Source organism: Oryctolagus cuniculus, chromosome 15, assembly GCF_051225735.1.
Source record: "Oryctolagus cuniculus isolate XC-2025 breed Fujian yellow rabbit chromosome 15, ASM5122573v1, whole genome shotgun sequence".
NCBI classification, from domain to species: domain Eukaryota; kingdom Metazoa; phylum Chordata; class Mammalia; order Lagomorpha; family Leporidae; genus Oryctolagus; species Oryctolagus cuniculus.
Window position 1 is genome coordinate 20,349,739 of NC_142881.1, and position 14,815 is coordinate 20,364,553.

The 14,815-nt window shown below is 49.4% G+C and overlaps 1 long non-coding RNA gene across 3 annotated transcripts in view; it reads left to right on the plus strand.

The window, feature by feature from the left end:
• Positions 1-14,815, plus strand: part of LOC149121927 (uncharacterized) — a 106,212-nt gene continuing 91,397 nt past the window's right edge. The window contains exons 1-2 of one of the 3 annotated variants that reach the window (XR_016221582.1): positions 1-608; positions 962-1,128. This is a non-coding gene — a long non-coding RNA (uncharacterized LOC149121927). Of the gene's footprint in view, positions 609-961; positions 1,129-11,193; positions 11,299-14,001; positions 14,063-14,815 lie in introns of those variants that run through there. The other 2 variants (XR_016221581.1, XR_016221580.1) reach the window with 2 other exon arrangements.

Sequence of the window (14,815 nt, forward strand, 5' to 3'; positions counted from 1 at the left end):
TCTCCCATGTGGGTGGCAGGGGCCCAAGCAGTTGGGGCACCTTCTGCTTCTCTTCCCCGGCTATCAGCAGGGAGCTGAATTGATAGTGAAGCAGCCGGATGCCGGCAAGGCAGGTGGCGGCTTTACCCGTCGCCACCCCACCGGCCCCTAGATTGATCTTCAAAGGGAACGCTTTCCCCAAGTCTTAGAACATACTAACCACGCTTCTCAGCTGCCATCCCTCAGGCATCAGGGGTCCTCGCCTCAGGGCTCAGGCTGTCGTCTCCTCTGATGTCCTGAAAGCTGCCTTGTCGAAGGCGGCTGGAGCCGTGCATCGCGGCTGACCTGGAGCTTGGGCAACTCGTAACTCAAGTGTGACAGCAGCTCTGCTGTTTGTTCACCAGGCCGTGCAGATTGTCACTTCCCGAGGCAGCCTCAGAGCCACGTTTGACTTAATTGGCTCAAGCCTGAGAAGTAAAGTCAGCTGTGCTCGGAGCATGGGGCTTCCTGTCCCAACGTGCATCACTCAGCGTTAAGTCCAAGAGACGTGAACTAGGCAAGAGGGTCCCACACAGACTGAGGACCAGAGTGAAACCAGATGTGCCTGGGCTGGGAGGGAAGATGTGCAGGTAAAAGGCAGATCCAAAGACTCCTTCTTCCTCCCTTGAAAATGAATGAGAACGAAACCCCAGGGGTGGGGAAACAGGCATCATGCTACATTCATGGAATCACTCCGGCAACCTGATGTTTGTGTGTCTTGCTCACTTTATTCTTTGGTGAAATTTTATGTGAGGATTCGAGGAGAGACGCAGATGCAGGGCCCTTGTCTTGAACCCCAGGTGACTTCTGGGAAGGTTGTTGGGCCCTCTGCTGGAAGTGGGAGGGGCCCGCTCCATCCTCCCAGCTCTCCGGGCCTCTCCACCCTGAGTGTCCCACCTGGGCTCTGGCCGCCCCGCGGTAACCACTGGTCGTTTCTCCTAAGGCTCATTCTGGGTTAGCAGTGGGCGACTGTGACAGGAACGAAGTTTGTCCTAGCAAGCCTTGAGCGAGGTGTGGTGCTGCGGGCCTTCAGGCAGTGACGTGGAGACTCAACACGACCCAGCAGGCAGCACCTGGCAGTGCTTGAGCATGGTTGGCTTCTAGCGGGAGGTGAGTGGGGGTGCTGGGAGGGCCGTGAGAGGGCACGGAGGGTGGGGGTGCTCGGTAATTTTAAAGCCCATGTTGTGGTTTCCAGTCCTGTAAGTAGCCGGCAAACCGAGATTAAGAAATTCACAGGATCGGGGCAAGTTGTTGCCACAGTTTTGGAATCTTTCCAAATCACTTCATTAAACACAGAGAAACAGAGAGCGAAACTCAAACTGGTGAATGAGATCTACACCAGATGCAGGTGACAAGCATCTTCCCAAAGCCTTAAACGAGCTGCGGGAGAAGAACCAGTGTGTGACCAGCATCTATGTAGGAGGACGAAGGGAGAGACGGGGAGTCCGATGCACCTGCCAACAGGAGAACCCCAAGTGATCATCAGGGACTCGAAAACAGAGTGACTGGAGCACAGCAGTGGAGCTGGGGGCAGTTTGTACACTGTAGTGTGTGTGAGGGGCGTGTGGTAGGGGCAGCAGGGGCTGGAGCAGTCAGCATCTTAGGAATCCCCTGGACAAAGCCCGGCACTGAGGAGAAGCTGCTGGGAAGAGGCAGGGAGCACACGGGTCAGGGCAGGTGCAGGAGGGGCGAAGCAAGGGGAAGACTCGTTTGGAGGCCGAGCAGAGTGAGGCGCGCTCAGAGAGGAAGAGCTCTGGGTTTGAACCCTTCACAGCAGCCACAGGAAATGGAGTTTCAGAGCCCTAAGTCGGAAAAACTGTTTGTGGTCAAGTCTCCTTCCAGAAGTTCAGAAAAAAAGTAATTTTACATAAACATGAGCAACAGAGACGAAGATTGCGGTCGGACGCTGTGCAGATTTGCAAAGGAAAGCGACGCGCAGGATGACTTGGCTACAAGGCAAGCGCGTCACAGAGACAGGGCCACGGACAGATGCAAACGACATGGTTTCAAAAGCACATTGACGCGCTTACCAATGATGTTTGCAAGAGCAACATACAACAGAGAAACAAATCTGAGAAACAGGAAGAACTCAGGAAAAGATAAGAAAAAAACCCAGTTATCTAAAGACGGAATCCTAAAGTATGAGGAACCCAAGGAGCGAATAACCATTACATATAATATCTTAACGTAAATAGAAGATGAGTAAGACAAGCTAAAAAATCAAGACAACATGAACAAAAATTATTATTATTATTTTTTATTTTTTTGACAGGCAGAGTGGACAGTGAGAGAGAGAGAGACAGAGAGAAAGGTCTTCCTTTGCCGTTGGTTCACCCTCCAATGGCCGCCGCGGCCGGCGCGCTGCGGCCGGCGCACTGCGCTGATCCGATGGCAGGAGCCAGGAGCCAGGTGCTTTTCCTGGTCTCCCATGGGGTGCAGGGCCCAAGCACCTGGGCCATCCTCCACTGCACTCCCTGGCCACAGCAGAGGGCTGGCCTGGAAGAGGGGCAACCGGGACAGAATCCGGCGCCCCAACCGGGACTAGAACCCGGTGTGCCGGCGCCGCAGGGCGGAGGATTAGCCTAGTGAGCCGCGGCGCTGGCCCAAACAAAAATTATTTAGAGAAAGTGACAAATACAGATGATGGGCAAAAACATTTTCCGTTTGTATAATAGATTTCTCCAAAAAAGAAAAAGAAAGTGAGAGAATAGAATAAATATTAAAGACCACAATTAAAGAAAACATTCCTGTGATAAAAACGCTTATAACGATTCCTTAAAGGGAAATAGCAGATAACAGAATAAATAAATCCAGACTGGCCAGGAGGACCTATGAGTATTGCAGTAAAAGTATTGTGCTTTAAGGAAAAAAACAATTCTCTGCTGTTTGCAAGGTGTCCGGCATGTAACAAATCTTCCCAGGCAGACGAATCAATTAATTTACAGGCTTTTACTGGGATTCCGCTCCCGGGCGAGGGTCCCCGGTCCCAACAGAGCGGGGGCCAGGGAAGTGGCGCGTCAGAGATTGGGAGGGCTCCTTTCATAAATTCAGGACATGGGGGTCAAAGGTTGATCCTCATTGGTTGACCTTTAGGCACCCGCAGGGATCTTGACAAGGACTTTTCTTCCCCGGAAGTACAGGTAGGGACTCTCCATTCCCGGAAGTGTAGGCCTTCCCTCCTTGCGGATCCCAAAGCTACCACTGTTCAAACAAGACTCAGTAATTTACAGTGGAAAAAATAATAGGTTGCTTTCAGAATTTTCCCCAGTAACTCTTCAGATTAGAAGAAAATGGAAAGAGGTGAGGTTGTGGTTATGAGGGTGTTCACTGAGCCCCATGTTTGTTTTTATGTGGTTTTTTGAATCTGTGGTAAGTTTACAAACAAAATAAAGTGAAAACAAAATAGAGCAGTATTGACAGTGGCCAGGTGGGCAAGGTAGGTGAGTCAGAGCTGGGGGGATCAGGCTAGGATGACGGGAGAGTATGGGTACCACCTCCTGCCACTTTGCTATGGGACCGAAGAGTGCTCACAGGGAAGAGAGAGAGAAACATGATTTTAAAGAGGAGTTGAAACCCTGTGTGTGTGAGAGAGAAATGGCGAGAGAGAGAGAGGAGTTTAAAAAATTATTCATAAAAAATTATTCATGTTCTCTTTGAAAGGAGAAGTTGCAAAAAGACAGTCTGCTTGGTTGAGGATCTCTCAACGTAGAATGCTCTGTGTTCAGATTGTTCGAGTGGACTTGCGCATCCTTCTTGCTAGAGGAGGAAGGGACTATCTGAGGTCTCGATTGACGGCCCAGACCAGCATCACAGCCACTCCTGGTGTCCGAGCCCTCACAGTCCCAGAGAGCTGCTTCCCTGCTGTGTGGTCACGGAGAGCACTAAGCCGATGGCTGGAGAGCCCTCTGCTGCCCTTCCTCCTCCATGCCTTCCTTTCGTCAGAATCTAGCTCAAGGCCCGCGTATCCTGGCATGAAGTGTCCCCCAGTTGTTCCAGCAGGAAGTTCCCACTCTAAGTTCTCATTTGCATTTACTTCCTTCACAGACCGTATGTGAGAGTCCTTTGAAACCATTTAGTTTTCCTCGTGTCTCTTCAACTAGACTTGTAGTTCTTTGGGGTCCTACATCATCAGCTATTGCTCAGGGCTGGGCTCATACATGGATACCAGGAAATATTTAGTGGTATAATGGATGATAACATTGCAAGCAATTCAAAGCACACAGGATAGTAGGAGAAGAGTAGGATCCAGTCCCACCATTTATTTTATTTTTAAAAAAAGATTTTATTTATTTATTTGAGAGGTAGGGTTGCAGACAGTGAGAGGGAGAGACAGAGTGAAAGGTCTTCCTTCCGCTGGTTCATTCCCCAAATGGCGTCAATGGCCAGAGCTGTGCCGATCTGAAGCCAGGAGCTTCTTCCTGGTCTCCCATGCGGGTGCAGGGGCCCAAGCACTTGGGCCATCTTGTACTGCTTTCCCAGGCCACAGTAGAGAGCTGGACTGGAAGAGGAGCAGCCGGGACTAGAACCGGTGCTCATATGGAATGCTGGCGCTTCAGGCCAGGGCTTTAACCCGCTGTGCCACAGCGCCGGCCCCCAGTCCCACCATTTAATAACTGGGTACCTTGATCTTGTCTGAACCTCTGGTTTCATCAGTTACAAAGTGGGGGTGTTGACGATGTCCACTGATGGCATCTTTGGAGAGTGAAGTGAAGTGATGCGAAAGTCACTCAGCACAGCGCGGGACTCAGCCTGAGCACTACGGGGACACCAGCTGTTCACGCGGCAGGCGCTGACATTTTAAAATAAGGAGAGATACATGTTCTGTTTTGAGTTCTCTGCTTATTGTCCGCTATTTCTTCCTTCCAAAGTATCTCCTACTTTTCCTAGATCACGATTTTTAAACACAAGCTTTGTTGTTTAGAACAGTTCGAGATTTGCCATGGAAACAGTGAGGAGAGCTCCTTTGCACGCTGCAGCAGGCTTTCCCTGTGGTTAACGTTTTATGTTCCTAGGGGGCATTTGCATAATGAATAAACCAATGTAGATGCATCATTAGCAACTAAATATTCAGATTTCCTTAGTTTTTACCCTCATGTTCTTTTTCTGTGCCAACGTCCCAGGATACCACATTGCACTGGGTTGTTGCTGCGGTTTGAATCTGGAGTGCTTCCCTGCAGGGTCCTTTGTAATTGGAATCTGAATCCTACTGGGGGATGGTGGAACCTTTGCGAGGGGAGACACAGAGGGAGGTCCTTAGGGGAATGCAGTTCTACTGCGACCCCTTTGAAATTCTAGAGAGGGTTGATGTAAAAGGAGCAAGCTCGACCCTGCCTGCCCTCTCGCTCTGTGCCTGTTTGAGAGGTGATCACCTGCCGGCTCCCACCTGTGTTCCCACCATTACCGGCTCCATGAGACCTGAACTGTACTATCGCAGGCATCATGCCCATGAAACTTCAAACCCGAGCTAAACAAACCTTTCTTTTCATAAAGTTGTGACAGCGTTTCAAGTTTGTTTATGATGATCTTGGCAGTTTTACGGAATGCTGGTCAAACATTTGTAGACTATGCCTATATTGAGGATTTTAAACGGTGGTTCCGGGTTTGCTGGAGGACCAGAGAGGAAAGGCCATTTGCATCACATGGTGCCATGGGCACACTTTCAGCGTGACTTCTCACTGCCGGGGTTGGCCAGGAGCAGCTGGCTGAGGTAGCTTTGTCATCGTTCTCCACTGGACATTAACTCTTTCACCCCCACGTCCATACTGCACTCTTGGAAAGTCAGTCACTGGGGTGGAAATTTGCACTTAACCTTCAGTGCAGGGAATCTACAAAAGTTCCTGGGAATTCTTCCTCCCTGGAGATTCATCTCATGGTCCACATTTGTTTATTCCTTCACATACATATAACGTATACGTAGTTATCTTGTACTTTGGGTTATAATTAGTTTATACTACCTTATTTATTTTGTGGTTTAAAATCTTCCAGCTTTAGCCATTGGAAGCTCTTTCTGTTGGCCCCTCTGTCCCTCATGTATGCCCCTGTCAGCGTGTGTGTGTGTGTGTGTGTGTACACGCACATCTAGAAACGCTTCCCTACGTTACGCTCTGTGTGCATATCAGGCTGAACGTGAATTCACACTGCCTCCCGCTTTAATCCATGGTCACCGCCCCGGCTTACCTGTAACCGCTCACTTCCTCAGTGAGAAACACGGACCCAGCAGCCAGCATGCATTCTGCTGTATTTGTGCGGCACTACTGGGATTGTTGACCTGTACCATTACAGGGAGCTTGTCAACAAGACTCCAGTGCTCAGGTGCAGTTCCTTTTGCTGTGGGTCTACAGAGCCCACTCAGTTTTCGCCAGAGCCTCTTAGATTAGCACCCTTTCCCCTACTCCCCTCCCGTGAGGTTGTTCCATGCATTTTAATACAGTCAGATCATCTTGTCAGACACTGCATTCCGCACTGGGAGTCTTTTGACCTCCTCAATGATGTTTTAAGGATGTGCTTACATGAAGGCCCAGTCTCTGTGCTGCACGTTTCAGTGGATTTTGATAAATGCAGTGTCCCGTGCCCACGTGATAGCATCATATAGAACAGGTTCCCCACCTGAGCAAGTATCCTCTGGGTCTCACCGATTCAAATCTCTCTGCTTTTCGCAGCTTCCTGGCAATCACTGATCTTTTCAATATTTCTACTTTTGCCTTTCCCACATGTCACATAATTAGAGCCATAAAATATGGAGGTTGTGGCCAGCGCCGTGGCTCACTAGGCTAATCCTCCGCCTGTGGTGCTGGCACTCCGGGTTCTAGTCCTGGTTGGGGTGCCTGCTCCTCTTCCAGGCCAGCTCTCTGCTGTGGCCCAGGAAGGCAGTGGAGGATGGCCCAAGTGCTTGGGCCCTGCACCTGCATGGGAGACCAGGAGGAAGCACCTGGCTCCTGGCTTTGGATTGCTGCAGTGCGCCGGCTGTAGTGGTCATTTGGGGGGTGAACCAACGGAAGAAAGACCTTTCTTTTTTTCTTTCTTTCTTTCTTTCTTTCTTTCTTTCTTTCTTTCTTTCTTTCTTTCTTTCTTTCTCTCTCTCTCTCTCTCTCTGTCTAACTCTACCTGTCCAAAAAAAAAAAAAAAAAAAGTATGGAAGTTGTTCAGAGAGATTTATCTCACTTAGAAATAGGTAGTTAAGATTCCTCCATGTCTTTTTGTGACTCGATGGCTTATTTCTTTTTATCACCAAATAATATGGAAAGACATGGTTGCTTCCTATCAACCTTTTTTTTAATCCCAAAGAGATTTTTTTGAAAGATTTTAATTATTTGAAAGACAGAGTTGAGAGATAGAGATAGAGATAGAGATAGATAGAGATAGGGGGAGAGAGAGAGAGAGAAATATCTTTTATCTGCTGGTTCGTTCTCCAAATGGCCACAATGGTGAGGGCTACGCCTGGCCAAAGCCAGGTGCCAGGAGCTTCTTCCAGGTCTTCCACAAAGGGGCAGGGGCCAAGGACTTGGGCCATCCTCTGCTTCTTTTCCAGGGGCATTATTAGCAGGGAGCTGGATCGGAAGTGGAGCAGCCGGGACTTGAACTGGAGCCCATATGGGATGCTGGTGTCCCAGTGGCAGCTTTACCCTGTACGTCACAGCTCCAGCCCTGATATATTTTTTTTACAAAGAATTGTTTTTTTATTTTTTCCACTACAGAAGTAAACATGTATAAGCAGAGTACTATAATAGGAACATAGGTTCCGGAGCAATGGCACTGTGTACTAGTTGAGAATCCTTGGGCAAGAACATGGTCTCTCTGGGCCCATGGTTTCCCATCTGCAGCATGGGGTTAGTGGTAACATCTGCCTGCAGCGTGGGTCTGAGGGCTGAGAACGCTCCCTACAGGTTGTCTTCAAATGTCAGCTCTGCATGTACGCCCGTGTCCTCAACTCAACCCACGGCACTTTTTACAAAATGAACTGCAGCTGTATTGAGATGTGCATAATGCACGTCCCTGTACTATCCATCTATTGACAGCAAGACATGTCCATGCTGGCGCTCCCCTGACCTCTCTAGAAGGTATCATGGAGAGCTCCCCCTCAGACATATCATGGCTCTAAGATGCGCCCTCATTTCTGAGTTGTTAAAGCAAACCTATAACACATCTCACAGCTGAAAATGTGGCCAGGTGTGCCTGGGGCATTGTGGTGCGGAGCTGTGGCTTGTAGCCCCCTGGGAGCAGGGCTGAGTCCCCAGTGGAAGGTGTCTGGCCCTCCCCAGAGCACCAAGCTCTCTCCTGTACAGTGGGCAGCATGCCCAGGTGGGGTGGTGGCAGAGGACACACATTTCTGAACAAGAGAAGGGATTTTGAAGGAAGGGACGAAGAGTCCAGGGAGATCAGGGGCAGCGCCCAGGGTTCCCACGGCTGGCAGTGCCACACGCCCCAGGTTAGGAGGGCATTGCTACAGGCATCAGGCAGCCAGGATTTCCAGCACACACGCAGGGTGGACACGGCAGCCCCCGAGGCACCCTGTCTGTTCTGCCAGCAGATGGCAGTGTGGTTCTTAGAGTGAGGGCGACCAGGCGCTGAAGAAGGGAGTGAAATTATAGAAGTTGAGCTGTGGGGAGGACCCTGGTTAGCTCTCACACACAGGTGTGGAGGCTGCATGTGGCTGCCACTCAGTGTCCTCTCAGAGGCGTTGTCGCTTAACTGTAGGCAGGAGTATAGGGAGAGTTCCCTTAACAGCTGGACTGATGTGTCAGCTCTGATGGGACCCTCACCTGTGCGTGATTAGAACAGAGCGAAGCAGCTTCTGGGACCCCTAAGAGAGCGTGGGGTTCAGTGGAGACAGGGCATGTCCAAAAGGGGCCCCAGGACAGGAGAGTTTATGATGGAGGTGGAGCAGAGCCTTGTAGGTTGTCCCCTGGTCAGGTCTTAGTGTTTTGTCCCATTGGCACATTTTGTGTTGGGTTCAGACTTTCCAAGGCCATTTTGTTGGGTCAACAGCCTGCCTCTGTCCTTTGTGTAAGACAGCTCACGGGGCTGGTGCTGTGGCGTATTGGGTAAATCTGTTGCCTGCAGTGCCAGCATCCCATATGAGCGTTGGTTCGAGTCCCAGCTGCTCCACTTCTGATCCAGCTCTCTGCTATGGCCTGGGAAAGCAGTAGAAGATGGCCCAAGTCCTGGGGCTCCTGTACCCACGTGAGAGAACTGGAAGAAGCTCCTGGCTTCAGATCAGTGCAGCTCTGGCTGTTGCAACCATCTGGGGAATAAACCAGTGGATGGAAGACTCTTTTTCTCTCTCTCTCCCTCTGCCTCTCTGTAACTCTGCTTTTCAAATAAATAAACAAATCTTAAAAAAAAAAAAAAAAAAAGACTGCTCACCATGCTAGGAAGTCACCACAGCCAGACTCGCCAGCCTTTCTGTCTGCAGTGTCACCAATCTGCCCTCTGCTCCCTTTCCTTCTGGGCTTTTTCCTCTGCAGGTCTTTGTGCCTTTCCCCCCACTCTGTCCTGTTTAGTCTTATACGGCACACCCAGTGTGGGCTCCATTCTTTGCAACAGGCAGGAGAAGGCTAAGGGCTCCCTTCTGTTGTGCTGTTTTCCATTAAAACAAAGCCTTTGAGACATTTATGTTCACTTTGACCCTAGAATCTTTTTCTGTTCTCTCTGCGTGTTGTGCTTTGTAGTCTGTAGCCTCAGGTAGTCTGGAGTTCTGTGTTTGGTTTTCAGCACCAATAAGATACGAAACCTTTGTTAAAGCTGTTACAGAATTCTTCAATGGTACCTGAAAAACTTGCTAAGGAAGATTGTATCTGGGGACATCCTGAAAGCTGTGGTGACTTCTGCAGTGGGGTCTTCCAATGGAGAAGAGGGATTAGGCTCAACTTGGGATATAGCATGGGCAAATGGAGATTTATGCCAAGGAACAGGGTGGGGCTCAGTGGGTGGAAAATGCCAAGAGGAACCATCAGGGATTGGGGATTTTGGCTAAAATGACCCAACAGGATTCTTGATGGAGGCAGGCCAGGGTCAGACATCAACTCGGTGATGGTGGAGGATCACTCCACAACCAGATGTAGAGGGTGATCAGATATCAGGGTGGAGTCCTTGCTAGGCTTAATTAGAAGGGTTCCTTGCTTAAAGTAGATTTTACAAGGAAGTACACCGATGAGCCTAGGAGAAGGTTCAGAAGCCTGACAAACTTGACCAAGAAAGAAACTTGGTCAAGACTTTGGGCAATCCAGTGGATTTCCTTTGCTCCATGATCACAGGCAGAACCTTTAACTTTGTGATGTCCTGGCTTCAGCCCCCCTGTTCCCACCTCTCTAGTCCACAGATGAGCTCCCTAAGTCCCTCACTTCAGGACTGGGCTCACCTGGACACAGGACCATGCCCGTCCTCCGTCAAGCTGAATTCTGAGCTGATTCTGAGTTTTCTTTTGGCCAGTCTACTTCCTACCCTTCTCTCCCCTGGGGAATCATGACCCCTCTGCAGCACTGGACTCTGTCAGCCAGCTGAGGCAGTATTGAGGTGGATTTGTTTTGAGAGGAGGAGCACAGTGAGGGCAAGAGGCACGGAGTCACCACACAGACCCCGGGAGTCTGGTGAAAGCAGGCCAGAGGCGAGCAGCCTGCAGACTCATTTATATCAGTTGGTACAGCAGCTTAAATAGCCAAGGCAGCCAATCTGGTCAAGGGACGGTCTATGCCCTAACCAATCACAGCTGGTTGCCAGGCAGTTTCCAAAGCCATCCAATCATAGCCTGTTGCCAGGCAGTTTCTGTTGCCAGTGGCATGGCCTTCTCATTCTACCACAAGGCAGTGTGTATAAGTTAGGGAGGCCCACCACCATCCCTGACACCTGGTTCATGGAGTATCTGGTGAGGAAGGGCAGTCACTTGTCAAAAACAAAACAAAAGCAAAACAAAGCAAAACCCTACTAGGAATATATGGTTCTATGGGGTGACTGTGAAGACAGATGAAAGGTTTTCACAAAGTGCACGTGTTGAAGGCAGAATGATGGCAAATACTTATTTTACCCAAGACTCCGTAACTGCTGGATCTGCCTCTAAGTACTACACACGTTGATTCATTTAATCCTCCTCCAAACTCTACACCATGGGCTCTATTCATAGCCCAGTTTCAAGTGTAAAGAAGCTAAAGCTGAGGGAGATTAAATGGCTTGTGCAGGTGCACAGCTAATAAGCAAGTGATGAAGCCAGGGATTTCACCTGCTCTTCTGACTGGCCACAGCGCGAGTCTGAGAGGCAAGATGGCCACCGTCCTGGGCAGATCTCAGGTAGGCAGCTCTGTCAGTGCTTGTTAGGAGAAAATGGAATTTGCCACGATCATAGGCCAAGCAAAGACACTTACAGATGCAGCTGTAGATATTTCAGCTGTCCTTGGCAGGAAGATTACAAAAAATGAGTTACCAGTGGAAGAAAAAATTCAAGTGCGTGCAGTGAATGAGAGGTCGCTAATCCCCCCTCCCTTCACATGGTTGTGCAAGTGTGGAATGAGAAGACAAATGTATAAGAGGTAGACCTGACACTAATTGGTAGAAATACTCCTCATTGCCTTCTGAAGCAAGGTTCATTAATTAAAATGTAATGTTCACTGTGACTTTAAAATTAAATACCTAAGATATAGTATCTCATGAGGCAGACATGTACTTTAGAACGTTAACCTATTATATTATTTAAAACCAAATCCACTCTAGAGTTTAAGATGCTCCTGTTTGGCCCCTTCTCAGTAAACTTCCTGCAGAGTTTCGATATGTTGGTTTGTCAGGTCATTTCATCCATACTGGTCAGGGTTAACCACTCAACTCTTTAATTGAACAGCTATTTCAGTGGTGGAATGGGAAGAGAATAGAAAATGTGACCTTGTTCATTGAAGAACTTGCATGTAATAGATACAGTTTATTGGGAAGACATGTGGTCACATTGTATGTGTGATAGAAACCGTACCAGGGGTTCTCACTGGCAAGAGACCAACTCTGCTTGTATTTGGGAAGAAGGGTGGACAGGAGGGATTTATAGTAAGTCTTTGGTGGCGTCGATGCTGGGCATCAGTTGGCATGAAAAGGCTGCAGTCGCTGTGCGGAATCCACCCTTCAAATCTTCCCTTGGACGTAGGATCCCGTGGCCAAGGCTCAATGAACATCTTATTGGTCAAGTGTGGGTTACTGGCATGCCACAGGGCTGCCAGTGAAACAGTGTGGCGGCCGGTGCCGTGGCTCAATAGGCTAATCCTCTGCCTGCAGCGCCAGCACACCGGGTTCTAGTCCCGGTCGGGGCGCCGGATTCTGTCCCGGTCGCTCCTCTTCCAGTCCAGCTCTCTGCTGTGGCCCGGGAGTGCAGTGGAGGATGGCCCAAGTGCTTGGGCCCTGCACCTGCATGGGAGACCAGGAGAAGCACCTGGCTCCTGGCTTTGGATCATTGCAGTGCGCCAGCCATATCGGCCATTGTGGGGGTGAACCAATGGTAAAGGAAGACCTTTCTGTCTCTCTCTCTCTCTCTCTCACTGTCCACTCTGCCTGTAAAAAAAAAAAAAAAAAAAAAAAAGAAACAGTGTGGCCTCTGTGACTTCAACTACTAGAAGGAACAAGTCCATTGTGGCAGGAGCTGGAGTTTACCTTCTGCCAAGACTTTACAAGTTGGGGAATTCTCCCAATTCTCCCAAACAGAAGATGGAGGTGCTAACAGAAGTGCAGGGGTGGGTGTTGGGTGCTGGACAGTCAAAGCCAAAAGAAAATAAAACTGTGCCCTCTAGGAAAAATGGCAAAACAACCGACTACAGAGAGATGCTGGTGTATGTTTATCATGTTTTGTAATATATAGAGTTTTTTTTTTTTTTTTTTGACAGGCAGAGTGGATAGTGAGAGAGAGAGAGAGACAGAAAGGTCTTCCTTTGCCGTTGGTTCACCCTCCAATGGCCGCTGTGGCCGGCGCGCTGCAGCTGGCGCACCGCGCTGATCCGGTGGCAGGAGCCAGGAGCCAGGTGCTTCTCCTGGTCTCCCATGGGGTGCAGGGCCCAAGCACCTGGGCCATCCTCCACTGCACTCCCTGGCCACAGCAGAGGGCTGGCCTGGAAGAGGGGCAACCGGGACAGAATCCGGCGCCCCGACCGGGACTAGAACCTGGTGTGCTGGCGCCGCTAGGCGGAGGATTAGCCTAGTGAGCTGCGGCGCCAGCCAATATATAGAGTTTTTAATAAGTTGTGTTTAGAGGAATCTTATGTAAGCTGGACCAGAACACTACTTTTTTTAAAAATTTTTATTTATTTATTTTTTTTGACAGGCAGAGTTAGACAGAGAGAGAGTGAGAGAGAGAGAGAGAGAGAAAGAAAGGTCTTCCTTTTTCCATTGGTTCACCCTCCAAGTGGCTGCTATGGCTGGTGTGTTGCAGCTGGCATGCTGCGCTGATCCGATGGCAGGAGCCAGGTACTTCTCCTGGTCTCCCATGGGGTGCAGGGCCCAAGCACTTGGGCCATCCTCACTGCTCTCCTGGGCCACAGCAGAGAGCTGGCCTGAAAGAGGGACAACCGGGACAGAATCTGGCGCCCCGACCAGGACTAGAACCTGGTGTGCCGGTGCCGCAGGTGGAGGATTAGCCTAGTGAGCCGTGGCGCCGGCCTAGAACACTACCTTTTAAAACGCACTCTTGGTGAATTCTTTTGCAAACAAATGATGCCTAACATATCCTAAACTCAGATCGTGGTTCATTATGTTAGATCTACTAAAACAATTTCATACCAGTGTTGCTACAGTTTGATCCTGAATTGGTTCCCCAAGGCGTACAAACATTTCAACCCCAGAGCCATGGGTTGGTGGTGCTAGGCGGGTGGATGCTTCAACCAATTATGGTGTCTGAAGTTGGGGCTTTCAGGGGTGACTGAATCGTGGCTTTGTAAGGAGACACCACAGAGACATAGGGGAATGTGCTCCTGTCTCTTGGCTTCCTGGTTAGCCGTGTGCTCATTCACCACTGTCCTCCTCCAGCCTCACCAAATGGCTGAATGAATGGGGCCCTTCTGATCGTGGACTGTGAACTTCTAAAACTGTGAGTCAAAGCACACCTCCCTTCCGAAGTGTTTCTTTCAGGTTATTTAGTTTTTATGGTCAAATACTAATAAAAGTATTTTTGCTGCAAGGCTTCCATTTAAATCTGTTTTCTATATTAATAACAGCTGGATTTTTTTGGAGTTCAGTTTGGATCATGCCACTTCCCCTTCTCTAAAACCTCCCGTGGCTAGAGATCCAATCCCCAGCCCTGCTACTGAAGCTTCTCCCTTCCAGACCCCACCTTCATAACCAACTCCATGCACCTGCTATACTCTTCTTGCACCCACACGATCCAGCTAACAGAGTTCTTCTTTCCCCTCATGTCATTCCGGTGATGACTTGCTTCAGGACCCCAGAGAACTGGCAGGAGAGCGGAGTCTGCAGAGTGGGGAGAACTCAACCTTGTGTTCACTGGGGCAGGCCCGGCAGAGAAGGGGCTTTTACACAGAGCCGTGAAGGCAGGAGGGAACAAGGGTCGGCTGGCAGCAGATGAGGACCAGGGCAGGGGGCAGGCAAGTCTGAGACACAATTGGTCTGAGACACAATTCCTTTTTTTTTTAAGAGCTTTTTATATTTGCATTTTTTCTTTATTTAGCTTTTAAAACACTAAATAGTACTGTAGTTGAATATTACAACAAAAACAATAGCAAGTAGTGAGCGTGTTATAGTTACAGTCCTTCACCCATTCATCCACTACTGCACACAAAATGCCAGCAGCGACTTCCTCACTGGCCCCATTAAGAAGTTGGAC